The sequence below is a fragment of the Cebus imitator genome, unplaced genomic scaffold, assembly GCF_001604975.1.
Source record: "Cebus imitator isolate Cc_AM_T3 unplaced genomic scaffold, Cebus_imitator-1.0 Scaffold467, whole genome shotgun sequence".
In the NCBI taxonomy this organism is placed as follows: domain Eukaryota; kingdom Metazoa; phylum Chordata; class Mammalia; order Primates; family Cebidae; genus Cebus; species Cebus imitator.
In genome coordinates, this window is record NW_016107782.1 from 797,044 (window position 1) to 813,113 (window position 16,070).

Here is a 16,070-nt window from a genome sequence, read left to right on the forward strand (position 1 = left end):
GGCTGGGAAAGCCCGACAAATCCCGGATGACTGGGCAGAGTTATGCCATGCACTTCCTTCTCGAGAGGTGCCTGGTTTCTGAAGTTCTCCTGGGGCCAGGGGACCATTATGATCTGCCCCGCCCGACTGTCTCTGGCTGGACCTCCTGTGCAGGCCCGAACTAGTGCAGACTCCAGTCGGAAGGGAGCCACCTCCTTCGGAATTTCATCGCCTCTACTGTTTGCAAATTGTCATAGCAACCTCCCACAGAGCGCACCCTCAGCTTTATAAAAACGCCAAAAACTGTTTCAAGGTACAGTGTGACCCTCTCAGAGTCTCTGGGACTCCTAAAGAGGCCTCCAAGTTAGGGACACTGGCAGAGGAAACCTGTGACAAAAAGAATTCTGCCTAGTATTATGTCCCTCCAACAAACAAAAAACTCTTTAGGGCCTTCTCACAAAGTAGAACCACAGTAAAATAACTAATCCAAAAATATGCCTTTAGAGGAATCATGACCTGAACTGACGCTAGCGAGAAGTATCCCCCTGTGCTTGTCACTAGCGACTACCACATTTAAATCCACATGCAGAAGCACAGTTAGTATTTAGAATCCACTAAAAGGAAAGGGCTACTAAGTAGCAGAGCTGACACTAGAACCGGTTTTCTGACTCCCAGTCTGATTTCACTTTCCACCACATCGTTTTCCTTACACTTTCAAGAAAGCTCATACCTCTTTTTTCTCCTTTCAAAACAATTGTTTTCATACCATTTTCCTCTTTAAAATGAGTACTCCATACAGCTGATATTCAAATAAAAAATGTGAAGCAAAAAAAAAATCAATTTTAATATAATCTGACACACCTTTTTGCTTAAGTTATTCGTACAATACTTCAGAGGAAGCTAAATATGCCACTGTTTTCTCATGAATAAAATAAATGCTAGTTACTGTAAGCCATAGTTTACGATTTCCAAATTAGTAATATTAATTTACTCCTTTAACATGAGGAAAAGGAGCACTGACTCTTTTTTTTTTTTTTTTTTTTTTTTTTTTTTGACAAAGGAACACAATCATTAACTTTAAGAAAGGAAAAGACAGATATTAGGGAACTTTTTGTAGTATATTGTTTTACATCATGACAAATATAATTTCAATTTTATATTTTTTTGTGTGGCTTAACACAAGGAAAAATTGTAGTTAACCTACTCCTTATCTATTTTGATTATAAATGCATACCTTTGAAAATTATGTTAATTCTTACTAACCTCTAAGTGACTATTAACCATTGCTTAGATTTTCCTCATTCTATTAAATATCAATGACATCTCCCTGAGTGAATGTTAAATAGAAAAGCTGTGTAAACACATGACTGGGGCTTTGGGTGAGAGTGAAGTGGGTAAATTTGGGGAGTTATTTCTGTCAACTTTTTTCCTGTTTTTTTTCCATCAAATTTTATTATTTGCATCATTATCAATTATCTTGTATAATTACACAAACTGTTATCTCTTTATAAAACACTTTTACAAATATTACCATGTTTAATCTTCATAACTCCACCACAGCAGATTTCATTTTAAATAGGAACCCCCTTAAAACCTTCATTCAGTTAGCAAGAGTATGCTCTTTAGGTTTTATCCTCTGTAAAAACTCTATCGGTTCTGTATGTTTATAAAATCCAGATTCAGGTAACAAGGAGGTAGGCAGGATCTAGCAGGAGTAGAGAGAAAGAAACAGGGAATTCAGAATAGAGTCTTGAGGAAGAAAGTTAATTTTTCACTGGGTAAAGTACCAGTCACAAAGAAAATTGGAAATGAATGCAAAAATTGCTGATTTTAAAACACATTTACTCATTTAATCTCCTTATCCCAGAAACATTTACAAAGAATTTAGTATGTGCTAGGCCTAGGAGATATGATGAATCATCAAATGCAGCAGACTACACCTCAGTCTGGCAATCTATTAGGAACTCATTCTTTTGTGGTTTTGTTTTTGCTTTTTGTTTGTTTTTTGGTTTTTGGGTTTTTTTTGCTTTCTTGAGATGGAGTTTCACTGTGACGCCCAGGCTGGAGTGCAGTGGCGTCATCTTGGCTCACTGCAACCTCTGCCTCGCAGTTCAAGTGGTTCTCCTGCCTTAACCTCCCGAGCAGCTAGGACTGCAGGAGCCCACCATTATGCCCAGTTAATTTTTGCAGTTTTTGGAGGGACAGGGTTTCCCCATGTTGACCAGGCTGATTTCCAACTCCTTACCTCAAGTGATCCACCTGCCCCAGCCTCCCAAAGTGCTGGTATTACAGGCATGAGCCACCACACCTGGCCAGGACCTCATTCTTTTATTCAATTAAGCAATAAGAACCTAACATATATTTGACACTATTAGTGGAATGCTATGGTATGAATGTTTGTGTACCCCCCAAATTTATATTTTGAAATCCTAACCCAGAATGTGATGGTATTAGGAGGTGGTTAGATCATGAGGGCTCTTGCCCTCATGACTGGGATTGGTGCCCTTATAAAAGTGACTGTGGAGAGTTAGTAGCCTTTTCCACCATGTGAGGACTCAGAGAGTAGGCACCATTTATGAACCAGGAAACAGGCCCTCGCCAGACACTATATCTACCAGCACCATGCTCTTGAACTTTCCAGCCTCCAGAACTGTGAGAAATAAATTTCTGTTCTTTGTAAGTTACCCAGGTTATAGTATTTTGTTATAGTAGCCCTAAAAGACTAAGACATGGGGCTATACAGTTAAATAATCCCTGGGTCTGGTCATTGCTACTAGGAAGTTCACAGTTCAGCACGGGAAACCAGACATTTAATGAAGTGAAAAGAGTGGTAAACAAGACATATAGGAGGCAGAGAGAGAGCACACAGGAGGTAGTGAGGAGCTCCATTTAAGTGGTGTCTGGCAGGGGCTGTGCTTCAGTGGAGGTTTTAAAGACGCGTGGGAATTTGCAAGTCAGACAAGACAGGTTAGGACATTCCAGCTGAAGAAATTGGATGTGCAGAGGTATCAAGGTATAAGAAAGCATGGTGTGTCCTGGGGGAAGAGTAAGCAATTCAGAATAGAGGCAGCTTGGGTGGCAGGGAGAGGCGTGGTACTGCTATCCTCCTAGGGTTAGGTTTATGGATAGATGGAGTCAGGTTAAGAACTATCCTAAACTTGCCCAGGCAGGATGGCTCATGCCTGTAATCCCAGCACTTTGAAAGCCTGAGGAGGCAGGACCAGGATTTTGAGACTAGCCTGGACAACATGGCAAGACCCTGTCTCCACACACACACAAAAATAAAGTAACATTCTAAACTTTATGTGCTGTAGATATGTGAAAATGAGGTGCAGGGGCTTTTGGAGCAGCTAGATAAATTATGAAGGAACTAACTCATTTTGGTGAAGGTGGATGTAAGGTGGATCTAACTCCCTTTAAGCAAACACCAGGCCAGGTGCAGTGGCTCATGACTGTAATCCCAGCACTTTGGGAGGCCGAGGTGCGTGGATCACTTGAGGTTAGGAGTTCAAAACCAGCCTGGCCAACATGGTGAAACCCCATCTCTACTAAAAATTCAAACAATTTAGCAGGGCATGGTGGCAGGTGCCTGTAATCCCAGCTACTGGGAGGCTGAGGCAGGGTAATTGCTTGAACCCAGGAGTCAGAGATTGCAGTGAGTTGAGATCATGCCACTTCACTCCAGCCTGGGTGACAGAGTCAGACTCTGTCTCAAAAAAAAANAAAAAAAAAAAAAAAAAAAAAAAAAAAAAAAAAAAAAAAAAAAAAAAAAAGAACACCACTAACTGATGGTACCTTCTATGTCTCCATCACTAAGGTCCAGAACTACCTAGAAAAGAAAGTGAAGATCTTATGGCCTAAAGTCCACTGATGTAAACTTTTCAGAATCAGGAGGCATGGCCTTTGTAACCAAGGTATTTGTATTTGCCTCTGGAGGGTAGGTCTGTGGCCACTGCTGGTGTGGAAATCAAGAAGACATTTCTATACCACTAGAAAGTTGGTGATATGAAGTGTCTGGGCAGGTTGGTCATATGTTGGTCAGGGCAGTTAAGGAGCCAGTTTCCTCCATTCTAGTTGGGGGGACACATTTGCCTCCTAAGGAAATCTAGGTATTTGGAAAGTCTGCAGAGTTAGTTCAGCATTTCTTGGAAACAATACATCTGATTTTTCTTCCAGTTGCATCCTAAAGACAGAGTCGATGTTTAAAACAAGCAAGCAGGGAAAACAGAAAGTTATATCCTGGAGATTGGAGTGCTTTAATAAAAAGCTCATAGACAAGGCACAGTGGGACCTCTGCTCAAGCTCTTCCTTTGATTCCATCAGGACAAATGCCAGAGGAGTGCTGTCCAGTATATACAGGAACTTCAAAGGGACAGGAGTGCCATGACTAGGTAGGATCCCAGCAGCTAGCTTCCAGACCAGTCTTCTCAGGCTAGTGGCTGTGCAATAGACACAGCTTATGTCAGTAGAGTCAGCCTCCAGGAGATAAGCCTGTGGCGTTGCATGAGGTGCAACCAGCAAATTACAGGCTGATTCCTGGGCCTTGGGGATCATGCTGGACCTTGCACCTGGTGAGGAGTGAACATGTAAAAGGGGTAACAGAGGCCGGGTACTGTGGCACATGCCTATGATTCCAGCACTTTGGGAGGTTGAGGTGGGCAGATCATGAGGTCAAGAAATGGAGACCATCCTGGCCAAAATGGTGAAACCCAGTCTCTACTAAAAATACAAAAATTAGCGGGGTGTGGTAGCACGCACCTGTAGTCCCAGCTACTCAGAAGGCTGAGGCAGGAGAATCGCTTGAACCTGGGAGGTGGAGGTTACAGTGAGCCAAGATTGTGCCACTGCACTCCAGCCTGGGTGACAGAGTGAAACTCCATCTCAAAAAAAGGTGGGGGGTGTGGAGTAACAGAAACTCTGAAATTCCCTACTAAGCAATCTGTTATGAGAGAAGCAATGGTGCAATTCTGTAAACCAGAGAAGATTAAGGGGAAAAGTTCTGTGATGTTCCAGGACGTGGGGTCTTTGGTGCCACTCTAACCAAAAGTCATGCCATCCCCTAGCTAAGAAGTGGTGAGTGAGAGGAGAAGTATGTTCTGTGAGCACTGTGAGAGCCACACTGGACACTTCTGCAGGTCTGCCTCAGCACAGATTCAATAAAACCTTACTGAATGGAACTGAACTTATTTTAGCTAAGGATGGGATAAGGGCAAATACCTACATTCAAACTGTTCAAACTGCTCATATATAATGAAAATGAACCCAACTTGACTGATGGTTTAATCCATTAATTCTATATGTATTGATTATCAATCTCCTACTATGTTATGTGTCAGGCACTAATCTAGGTATTTAGAAGAAAGAAGATCAAGTCCCTGCTCCGTGGTTCCATTCTAGCACAAGGAGAATAACAATTAACGAACAGTGCTTATGTCACACATCAGTTGGAGATAAGTACTAGGTGAAGATGAAGGGAGCTAAGAGGATAGGGAGACATGGGAGAGGGCACTATATTTTACTTAGAGTCATCTGTGAAGGCCTTTCTGATGAGGTGGCATCTGAGCAGATTTGAAAGAAGTGAGAAGCTTATGGGAATCTCTGGGCAGAGGGCCCAGGAGACAGACGCAAAGAACCAGCAGATGCAAAAGCCCTGAGGTGGTAACATGTTTGGGGCACAGCAAAGAGGGAAAATGTCTTGAGCAGTGAAGTCAGCAAGAGAGAAAATCATAGAGATGAGGCCAGAGACACAGCCAGGTATTGTTACTGTTCCACTGAACTCCAGCCTGGGAGACAGAGTGAGACGCTGTCTCAACAAGAAAAAAAAAAGAGAGAGAAAGAGAGAGATAGCAAACCCACATGCCTGTAATCCCAGCACTTAGGGAGGCTAAGGCAGGCAGATCACCTGAGGTCAGGAGTTCAAGACCAGCCTGGGTCAACATGGTGAAACCGTGTCTCTACTAAAAATACAAAAATCAGCTGGGTGTGGTGGTGGGCACCTGTAATCCCAGTTACTAAGGAGGCTGAAGCAGGAGGATCCCTTGAACCTGGGAGGCGGAGGTTGCAGTGAGCCAAGATCACGCCATTATACTCCAGCCTGTGCATCAAGAGTGAGATTCTATCTCACGAGAGAGAGAGAGAGAGAGAGAGAGAGAGAGAGAGAAATAGCAAACCCAAGGTGAGATATTACAACTCTTAAAAAAATTCTCAATGTATTTTCACACCATTTCAAAATCACATTGAACTAAGCACTGTGGAAGATAAAAACCCAATACAAGCCATGGTTCCTATTCTCAAGGAACTTTCAGTCTGGCTCAGCAGAAAAGCCACACCTCAGGAAACATTTCAACTGCACAGTAAACAGCATATGCTGCATATTTTCCTTTTGCTCATCAGATCCACTCTATTCTTTTCCACCCTCCTCTGTGCCACATGAGGCTTTATAAACAGCGTCACTGAGTTCCCTTGCCCACTGACTTCCAGTAGGATTTGATGGGTGGGAGACAGAAGCCAGTGAGGACAGGCTATTTATCTCCCCTGGTTCCCTCCGTGACGGTTTGCCAAAAATTGGCTATGCCCCTTGACAGAAGACCTCAGCTCTTGTCAGGAGGCCCTCTTCAGCTGTAGCTATTCCCTTGGAGTTTGAGAACTCATCCAGTCCCCTTGCCCCTTCAAGCCTAGAGGTATTAAGGGTTTCCTGCGGCTGCTCACTGCAGGGTGCTTCATTTTCCCTTGTCGATTTCCCTTCACCCTATCCATACTTTAGTACTTGGTCTTTAAATTAAATTCTCATTGTGCCGTTTGTTCTGCCAGATCCTGTCTGGTTCAGAGGACAACATATATCTAAGTACCATGTGATGCAGATAATGGGATCTCCTGAAGGCTAGGAGAATCTAGGTTTGTTGGAGTAGTCAGAGAAGAATTCCTGGAGAAAGTGGAATTGACCTGGGCCTCAGAAAATGAGCAGGCTTATCTTAAGCAGAAGCAAGTCAGTTCTCACTAAGGGAGCAACAGAAATGAAGTCAGAGAAGTGGGAATAAGCACTGCAGAAGGTCAGGTGGTCCCTACGTAGAGAATAGGAACTGAGGACTGGAAAACAAGGTGTTGAGGAGCATAGTGGGGTGAACCCAGGTCATGGACTGCAACAAAAAGCCAGAGAGAGGTTCACACATGAGAGGGACGGACACAAGAGCCTTCTGGAAGTTTCTGAGCAGTGAGTTGGCCTGAGGAAAGTGCTAAATAGGGAAGGTTCATCATTTTGGCTGCAAGTGTTAGGGAGCGAAGAGACCAGTTTGAAGGTCATTTTCAGGAGCACCTGAGGGTAGTGCCAGAGCAGGGCAGAGGCAGATACTATTTATTTAGATGCTTCCTCTAGAGCCCAGGAGAGGAGCCTTTGTTTTGAAGTAGAAAGAGGCCAGAAGGGCCAGATGGTTTTCTTGCTACCTTTGGGTTTGAGAAGCATACACAGTTCTTAAAGCTGCTTATCTAGGCATTTTGTAATAAAGCTTATTAAAATGATCAGCTAAAGTGAGATATAATTAAAAGATAATGGGTCAGGGAAGTCTGGAATCCAGAATGATTCCCTCCTCACATCCTTTCCCAGTGGTGTGCAGACAGAATTTATGAATCACTCAGGAAGAAAATGAGGTATTATCAATGAGGAGCAAATAGTGTGTTCTGGAGCCCTCTTTAATAACTGATGTCTCATCTATAGGGAGGATAGATGCACTGGCTGCTCGCTGACATTGTATGCCAATGTTTAAATTTCAATTTAAACAAAAAATGTGCATGTCATTCAAAGAAAACCCAAAAATCTAAAGACCTCTCTTTCCTTTGCTATCTTCTTTTTTAAAGAGGTATTGTAAAGAGATGAAGGAGAGAGACACTCAAACACACCAAAAGGATCCAGAATGACCCATTGCCCTGAGCGTTGGGGTCCCATGAACATTGGATATACAAGCCAACCCTGCATATTTGGCTCCTCTAACTCCAAGCCTCCATGGGGTAAGACCAGGGACACAGGCTCTCATTCCCCCTTCGGATGTATGTCTGTTATAGGAAAAGCTTAGAAGTGTCTGGTTCAGGATAGCCCTGCTCACCAGGGAAACCCAATGACCCTAAACTATCTCTGGGTCTTCCTAGACCTGGGTTAGATGGGAAGAATGCAGAGGGGTGTCAGGATAAGGGATTCTTCCAATGAGTAATAGTGTCCTTACATCTTGGCTTCCTGAGTACCCTTAAAATAGTAGCTAATACTTATAGAATGCATTTTTATGTCAGCTAGTGTTCTCAGAGCTTTATCCATGTGGATAAATATAGTTCTCACAATCAACTTGTGTGGTAGGTCTATTAATCCTGTTTTAGAGATTAGGAAACTGAAGCACAGAGAAATTAACTAACTTGCCCAAGGTCACACAGCAAATAAATGCCAAGACAAGTAGTTTGGCACTACAGTCTGTGATGTTGTTGCTTTCAGCATTAAAGATTTAACTAGATTACCACCATGATGACATCAATCTTGTTATTACCATCAATAACATTTCAGATCACAAAATGAGCTGTTCAGTGAAGCCCCTCATGTTGACATGGTCAGGCCACTCCCTGGCTTTCCCCAGCAGCTCGTTACCCAGGACAAGCTTACTTCATAGATGCAAACAGTGAGACAAAAAACATCTAAAAGACATGTCCAGAGACACTAGCAGAAGTAGAGAAGGCATTAGGTTTAGAATCCAAATTTCTTGACTGCTAAGAAATTTCTCCTTCTTTTCCCCCCAAACCCAATTATTACAAAATTTCCTTCATTTTTGGGATGAGGGGTAAGTACTCCTAAAAGTACATGCCATATAATGGGCAAGATTTGATGCATTTGGACGGTGGGGGAAAATTCTTACTGTAGCCCCAAGAATGATTGTAGTCTGGTGTTTCAGAATAAACTTTGCCAGAGTCACAAAAAGTCCGAATGTAAGTTAATTATTTCTCCTTTATCTTATTGTAACAAATCTACCCCTCTGCTTCAAGTGAATGAAAAAGAGGAGTCCATGGCAGTAGAAATAGGTCCTGTCTACCCATATTGCCATTCCACAGAGGAATCTAGACCATCCAAGAGCCTTGGAAAATTGCTTTTAATTAAATCATACATTTATGCATGTCTGCACTCTCACTGAAGTTAAAGTCTGGGGTGGCAATGTGTTGGCTTATTTTGATAATATAAACAGTCAGTGGGCAATCTAAGCCCCAAACCCACCTTTGTCTTTAATTAGCTAGGCAAAGGCAAGAGAAATCATTTTTTGGTGATTGAATAATTTAGGCAATTCTTCTGGAATAGTCCTGGAAAATTTTTAACACCTTTACATTCCAAAATATCTCTGATTGATAAAGAGCTACTTTAAGAATCACTGTAGACAATACATTGTGCTTGTTATTTATCTCTCATAAGCGATATTGGACAGATCCATTGTTCACACAGCACTGTTTTCTAATGATGGTTCTGAAATACAGAAACTCGAAAGGACTGTAAGCAAATACTCGTATTTAGCATGTGTGCAGGTGACTGGCCATTGATCAGCATTTCCAACTGGCACAAATAATACAAACTAGCGAAGAAATAATGAACTATTCGTAGGCAGATTAGAACAGATATGAAAAAAGAGATTACAAGGGAGTTTGTTAATTGGGCAGGAAAAAGAAGTTTGCTTACTGGAAAAAGAAAAAAAAAAAGAAAACAGCTTTCTTGTGACCTGGAAGGGACAAAAATAAGTCCCTTCCAGGGACAAAGAGATAGAGAGATCAATGCTTTTAAATAACAGCAAAATATAAATAAATCAGTGGAGGTACTAGAAGGGATGAAGAGCAAGAAAATAGGTATGGGATTTCACTCAGCAATTCCGTTACTAGGTATATACCCAAAGGAATAGAAATTATTCTATCATAAAGATACAAGCATATGTATGTTTGTTGCAGCACTATTCAAGATAGTAAACATACTTACAGCACTATTCACGATAGCAAACATACAGAATCAACCCAAATGCCCATCAGTGGTAGGCTGGATAAAGAAAACATGGTACATATATACTGTGGAAGACTATGTAGCTATAAAAAAGAATAAGATAGTGTCCTTTGCAGGAACAAGGATGGAGCTGAAGGCCATTATCCTTAGCGAACTAATGCAAGAACAGCAAACCAAACACTGCATGTTCTCACTTGTAAGTGGAAGCTAAATGATGAAAACACATGGACACATAGAAGAGAACAACAGACACTGGGGCCTACCAGAGGGTGAGGGGTAGGAGGAGGGAGAGGAGCAGGAAAAGTAACTAATGGGTACTAGGCTTAATGCCTGGGTGACTAGAAAATCTGTAAACAAACCACTGTGACACGACTTTACCTATATAACAAGCCTGCACATGTACCCCTGAACTTAAAAGTAAATAAAAACAAGAAAATGGATGTGGAGAGACAGCCAGAATGAGAAAGGAGAAGAGAGAAGAGACTTCCTAGAAATTTTTACAAGAAAGAAGAGGGACAGGATGAAATGTATGAGCTGAGGCGAAGCATGAGATTAAAAGCTTTTAGGCAAAAAGTAGAAAAAATATGATTAGAATACCAGAATCAAATTATTTTCTTATAGTACACATTGTGACTTCTTTTCATTTGGAGGTGCAGTCTGGTTCTGTGTACCAGTGATTTGGTCAACTATGCACAACATATATGATGATAGTCTCATAAATTCTAATGGAACTGAAAAATTCCTGTCGCCTAAGTGATGTAGCCATTGCAAAGTCGTCGCCCAACGCATTATTCATGTGCTGAAGATGCTGTTGCTGTAAACAAACCTACCCTGCTGCCAGTCCTATAAAGGTATAGCAGTACAATTATGTACAGTATATATTTGAAAATGATAATAAACAACTATGTTATTGGTGTAGGTAGCTACCATGCTAAACTTTTATTCTTAGAGTGTACTCCTACTACTTATTTAAAAAACTAACTTTAAAACAGTGTCAGGCAGGCCCTTCAGGAGGTATTTTAGAAGGCGTTGATATCCTAGGGGATGACAGCTCCATGTATGTGTGTTATTGCCCCTGAAGACCTTCCAGTGGGTCAAGATGTGGAGGTAGAAGACAGTGAAATGGATGATCCTGACTTTGTAAGCCTAAGGCTCATCTCTCCTTGTGTGTTAGTTTTTAATAAAAAAAATGTTTTTTAATAAGAAAATTTAAGGCCAGAGCGGTGGCTCACGCCTGTAATTCCAGCACTTTGGGAGGCTGAGGTGGGTGGATTACCTGAGGTCAGGAGTTCAAAGACCAGCCTGGCCAACACAGTGAAACCCTGTTTCCACTAAAAATATAAAACTTAGGTGGGCATGGTGGCGCTTGCCTGTATAGTTCCAGCTACTAAGTACACTAAGGCACGAGAATTGCTTGAACCCAGGAGGCGGAGGTTGCAGTGAGCTGAGATGGCACCACTGCACTCCAGCCTGGGTGACAGAGCAAGGCTCTGTCTCAAAAGAAAAAAATAAAAAATAAAATAGAAAAAAGCTTATAGAATACAAACGTACCAAAAGAAAATAATTTTTGTACTGCTGTACAATGTTTTCTGGGTTTGTTGTTGTTTTTGAGATAGGGTCTCACCATGTTGACTAGGCCGGTCTCAAACTCCTGAGCTCAAGTGACCCTCCTATCTCAGCCTCCGGCGTAGAAAGGCCTATAGGCATGCGCCACAGCTGTGTGTTATTACAAGAGTCAAAACATTTTTAAAAATTAAAAGTTCATAAAGTAAAAATGTTACGGTAGGCTGAGGTTAGTTTCTTGTTGAAGAAAGAAAACTTTTTAAATAAATTGAGCATAGTGTCAGTGTACAGTGTTTCTAAAGTCTGCAGTAGCATACAGTAATGTCCTAGGCCTTCACATTCACTCACCACTCACTCAAGTTCTGCAAGCTCCATTCATGGTAAGTGCCTTAAACAGGTATATCATTTTTTTGTTTTTATACTTTATTTTTACTGTACCTGTTCTATGTTTAGACACATTTAAATACACAAATATTTACCATTGTGTTACGCCTGCCTTCAGTATTTAGTATAGTAACATGGTGTACAGGTTTGTAGCCTAAGAGCAATAGGCTGTACCACCTAGGTTTGTGTAAGTGCACTCTGTGATGTTTGTACAATGATGAAATTGCATAAAGAGGCATTTCTCAGAGTGTATCCTCATCATTAAGTAACACATGACTATATTTCAGTTTTCCGTCTCAATGGGGTTGTTCCATTTTGGGCATCTGTTTTCCTTCTCTCTTCTCTCATATCAATGCTGTATTTTCCTTTCCTCCTTGCCTAATGTACAAGGAGTGAAGAACCTGACAAACGTTTCATATAATATATGCTTTACAGGGTCAAAAAAAAAAAAAAAAAACTCCCTGATTGCTTTATTCTTGAGCCATATGTCAGGCTGTGTGCAGAGTGTTTTGCCTGAACCATCTCCTTGACTCTTCACTACAACCCAATGAGGCAGGTATGTTATCATCCTGATTTCAGAGACAAGGAAAAGGAGGCTTCGAATGGTTAAGAGACTTGTTAGTAACTGGCAGTGAATGGATTTGGATTCAGGGAATCTGATGCCGGAGCTCACTTACCCACTCAGAACTTTGCACATATGCTATGGGGCATGGAGGATAGGGAGGCGGTTGTCTTCCACTATCTGCCCACACATTTTCATCTGACCTAACGGTGGCACCTTCAGCTTCCCTGTTGGTACTTCTGCACCCCCACTCCCACTCCCAGTGGCTGGGGAATCCCATTCAACAGAAATCCTGACATCAGCACACCCAACCCAAGCAGATCTGAGATCTCTTCCTTTTTTTACTGTGAGCTTGTTTCCATGCTGCTGCTTCCCTGGCTCAGTCCTTATTTTGTCTTTCCTATGTGCTGTTTCTTGAACAGAATTGCTTCCTTTCACTACAGAGCTATTAAGACAGCATCTGGGAAAAAAAGGAAGTTAAGACCCAGAGAATTTATGCAAAAAAATGCTCTATCAAATATGAGAACTTGACTGGAATTACACATTTCTGATGTAGTTCAGTCAAACACAGTCATATGGGTATGTGGGAATGTTGACTAATAATCTAACTTGGTAAAGAGGGATGATCCAAGACTAAGAAATTACTATATATTTCAGATCTTTGAAACAAACAAAAAAGTGTCTACACCATGGTGTCAGATGAGTTTTTCCTCCTCAAGAAATGAAAAATCAACAAAATAACATAAATACAATCAACAGAAAAATAAGAAGATGACTCTCCAAAGAGAAATAACATTCTCTAACCTGGTAAAGCAATGGAAAAGAAAGACGCTTCCTCCTTTTTTTTTTTTTTTTTTTTTTTTAAAAAAAAAGTGTTTCACATGGAGCTAAAAGGCAGCAAAGGGTGTCTAAAAGGACCATTTATGAAGAGTAAGTCAGGGGGAAACACTAATATCCTGAAATCCTGCAAGATCTTGCAAAGTGCCAAAGAAATCACTGAGCACACACATGGCTAGCTGGCAGCTGCCCCGGAGCACGTGGCAGTGTAAGAACTTCCTTCTTTTTTGGAGAAGGACCACACTTTCTACAGCAGCCGCTTCTGACCCCAGGCTTACCACTTCTAGCCCTTAGTCAGCAAATCTCCCCCAAAGTTCACAAAGTAAGTCCTGCCGAAGGGTAAATGACCAACCTATATTCAGCAGCTTCCTCTTGAGCCAAGCTTTTCCAGCCTCACTTTTTCCTCCATAGCCCTCCCCATGTGTCTTTTCCCCTAGTTGTTAAAAGTTTTCCTGAAATGATTTGGGATTACTATACCATGGGGGTAGGAGTAAGTTTACTAAAATTGTCCTTAATCTCTCTTAATTCTAAGTCATGTTCTAGCTTCATTTCAAGCAATGAGGACTTTTTAAATTCCCTGAAGAAACTGAGGAAATTTTGATTTGTCACTGATGGGACCAAACAAGAACCCTACTCACCTTTTAAAACTAATCTTGAGAAAAGAAAGCCAGAAAATGTAAATGCCTTCCCTACATTTAAAATACTATATTTCTGACTTTTTCAGAGGTCATCCAAATGTCAACATCAACGATCTAGGGCACAACTAAGGAGCAGAAGAGACTTTTTTTTTTTTGAGATGGAGTCTCATTCTGTCACCCAGGTTGGAGTGCAACGGCACAATCTCAGCTCACTGCAACCTCTGCCTCTCGGGCTCAAGCAGTACTCCTGCCTCAGCCTCCCAAGTAGCCGGGACTACAGGCATGTGTCAACACGCCCAGCTAACTTTTGTAGTTTTAATAGAGAAGGGGTTTCACCAGCCTGTTGCCCAGGCTGGTCTTGAACTCCTGACCTCAGGTGATCCACCCGATTTGCCCTCCCAAAGTGCTGGGATTACAGGCATGAGCCATTGAGTCTGGCCTCAGAAGAGACTTTTTAAAGACTTGCATATAAACACAACTGGTGTCACAAAATCCATGCGTTGCAATCCATGAATTTTATTAATAAAATAATCAACCATCCTTTTACTCAAAAACAATCCGTAGCATGGTACAGTGGTCAGATGGCCTGAATACAAATTGTGTCTCCCCTGCTTACTAATTGTATGATTTTGGCAAGTTTCTCAAGCTCTCTGTGTCTCAGTTCTCTCATCTGTAAAATAGTATTTGTATTGTAGGGTTCATATGAGGATTAAATCAGATTACCTATTTAAAATTCACAGAATAGAACCTAGCACACAGAAAACACACAAGTATGAGCTATTATTTTTTGATACACCTTCCTAGTAAACTTAGAAATCTGGTTTCCCAAGCCATTGCCCATTAGAATTAGCAAATTAAGAAAGGTGGGAAGATGAGAGTAAAAGACCCACTTTTAAAGTAAAGTGACAGTAAATTGTAAAGTGACAGAAAAATTGTCATAAGAAAGCAAAGGATCTGAAACCCATAACTGCTTCAAGCCATAGAGCATTGCAGTAAGATGCTCTAGACCCTTCAATAATCCTAACGTGTTAACACAACAGATGTGATGAATGATCTTTTGCAGTGATTAAGAAATAGTTCAGTTTTGCTCTTTATACTTAACTCTAATTTGTGAAGCAAGAAAGAGTACAATAATTTTATAAGTATCTTCATTAAAATACTTAAAAACTATTTGGTTGCTTCTAAGGAGCATGTTTTAGCTATATTGAAAGTCTCCTACCTGGCAGACTCAATGTACCTGAATTAGGTAAGAAACCATGTAGAGATCTATTTAATAACTTCAACAATACATGCATGGTTGAGACTTTTAATGTAATAGAATATTAATGATTTTGAAATGTCAAATCATAATATATACAATAGTCTGACACTGGAGTCACAAATGCATCTGAAGATGTCTCATTCATTTAAACTTGTATTTACTATATCTAAGATGTATGCCTAACCCTACACCAGGCATTGCAAAGAAGCACAAAAGAAATTTAAAATAAGCTCCTTCTCCTCAACAAGCCCAACAGCCCATCCAAGCAATGAACACTGAACTCCACAGTGCTTTGTTTCCCTGGCTGCCTCCTGTGTTTATCCACAGTGATTTGAAGGCTCTGCCTGAATTCTCGCTCTAGGAAGAATTGAGTGACACTCTGACACTCCCAGTTCGTGCTGTTTCTAGACTTCCCGAGCTTCTGCCATTACTCTGTGGTCTTGCCCTGTTGGCTCCCTGCTTTTGCTGGGGAAACAAAAAGTTGTTTTCCTACCTTAACTGTTAGCTAATAGGGGTTTTAAGATATTACCCCCACTCTGGGAATGTCTATTCTCTCAATTAATTTAGAGGAGAAAAATGAAGACCCTCTCTCCTCCAAATCTACAGGTGTATATGGAAATAAGGTCACCACAGTGCAAAAGATTCTTAGGACATTTCCCTGGAAGACAGAATATTTCTCAGCTTCCTCTCAAATCACGGTGCCTGAAGCATGGTCCAGAGGCCTTGTTAGGCTGTGAGAATAAATTGACTGTAAGCAGTCCTTCAGATCTATTCAATTGTCTGGTTTCTTGCTTTTCAATGAAGATTTCCAGATAGAATGATGAGAAAATGAGTTACTGG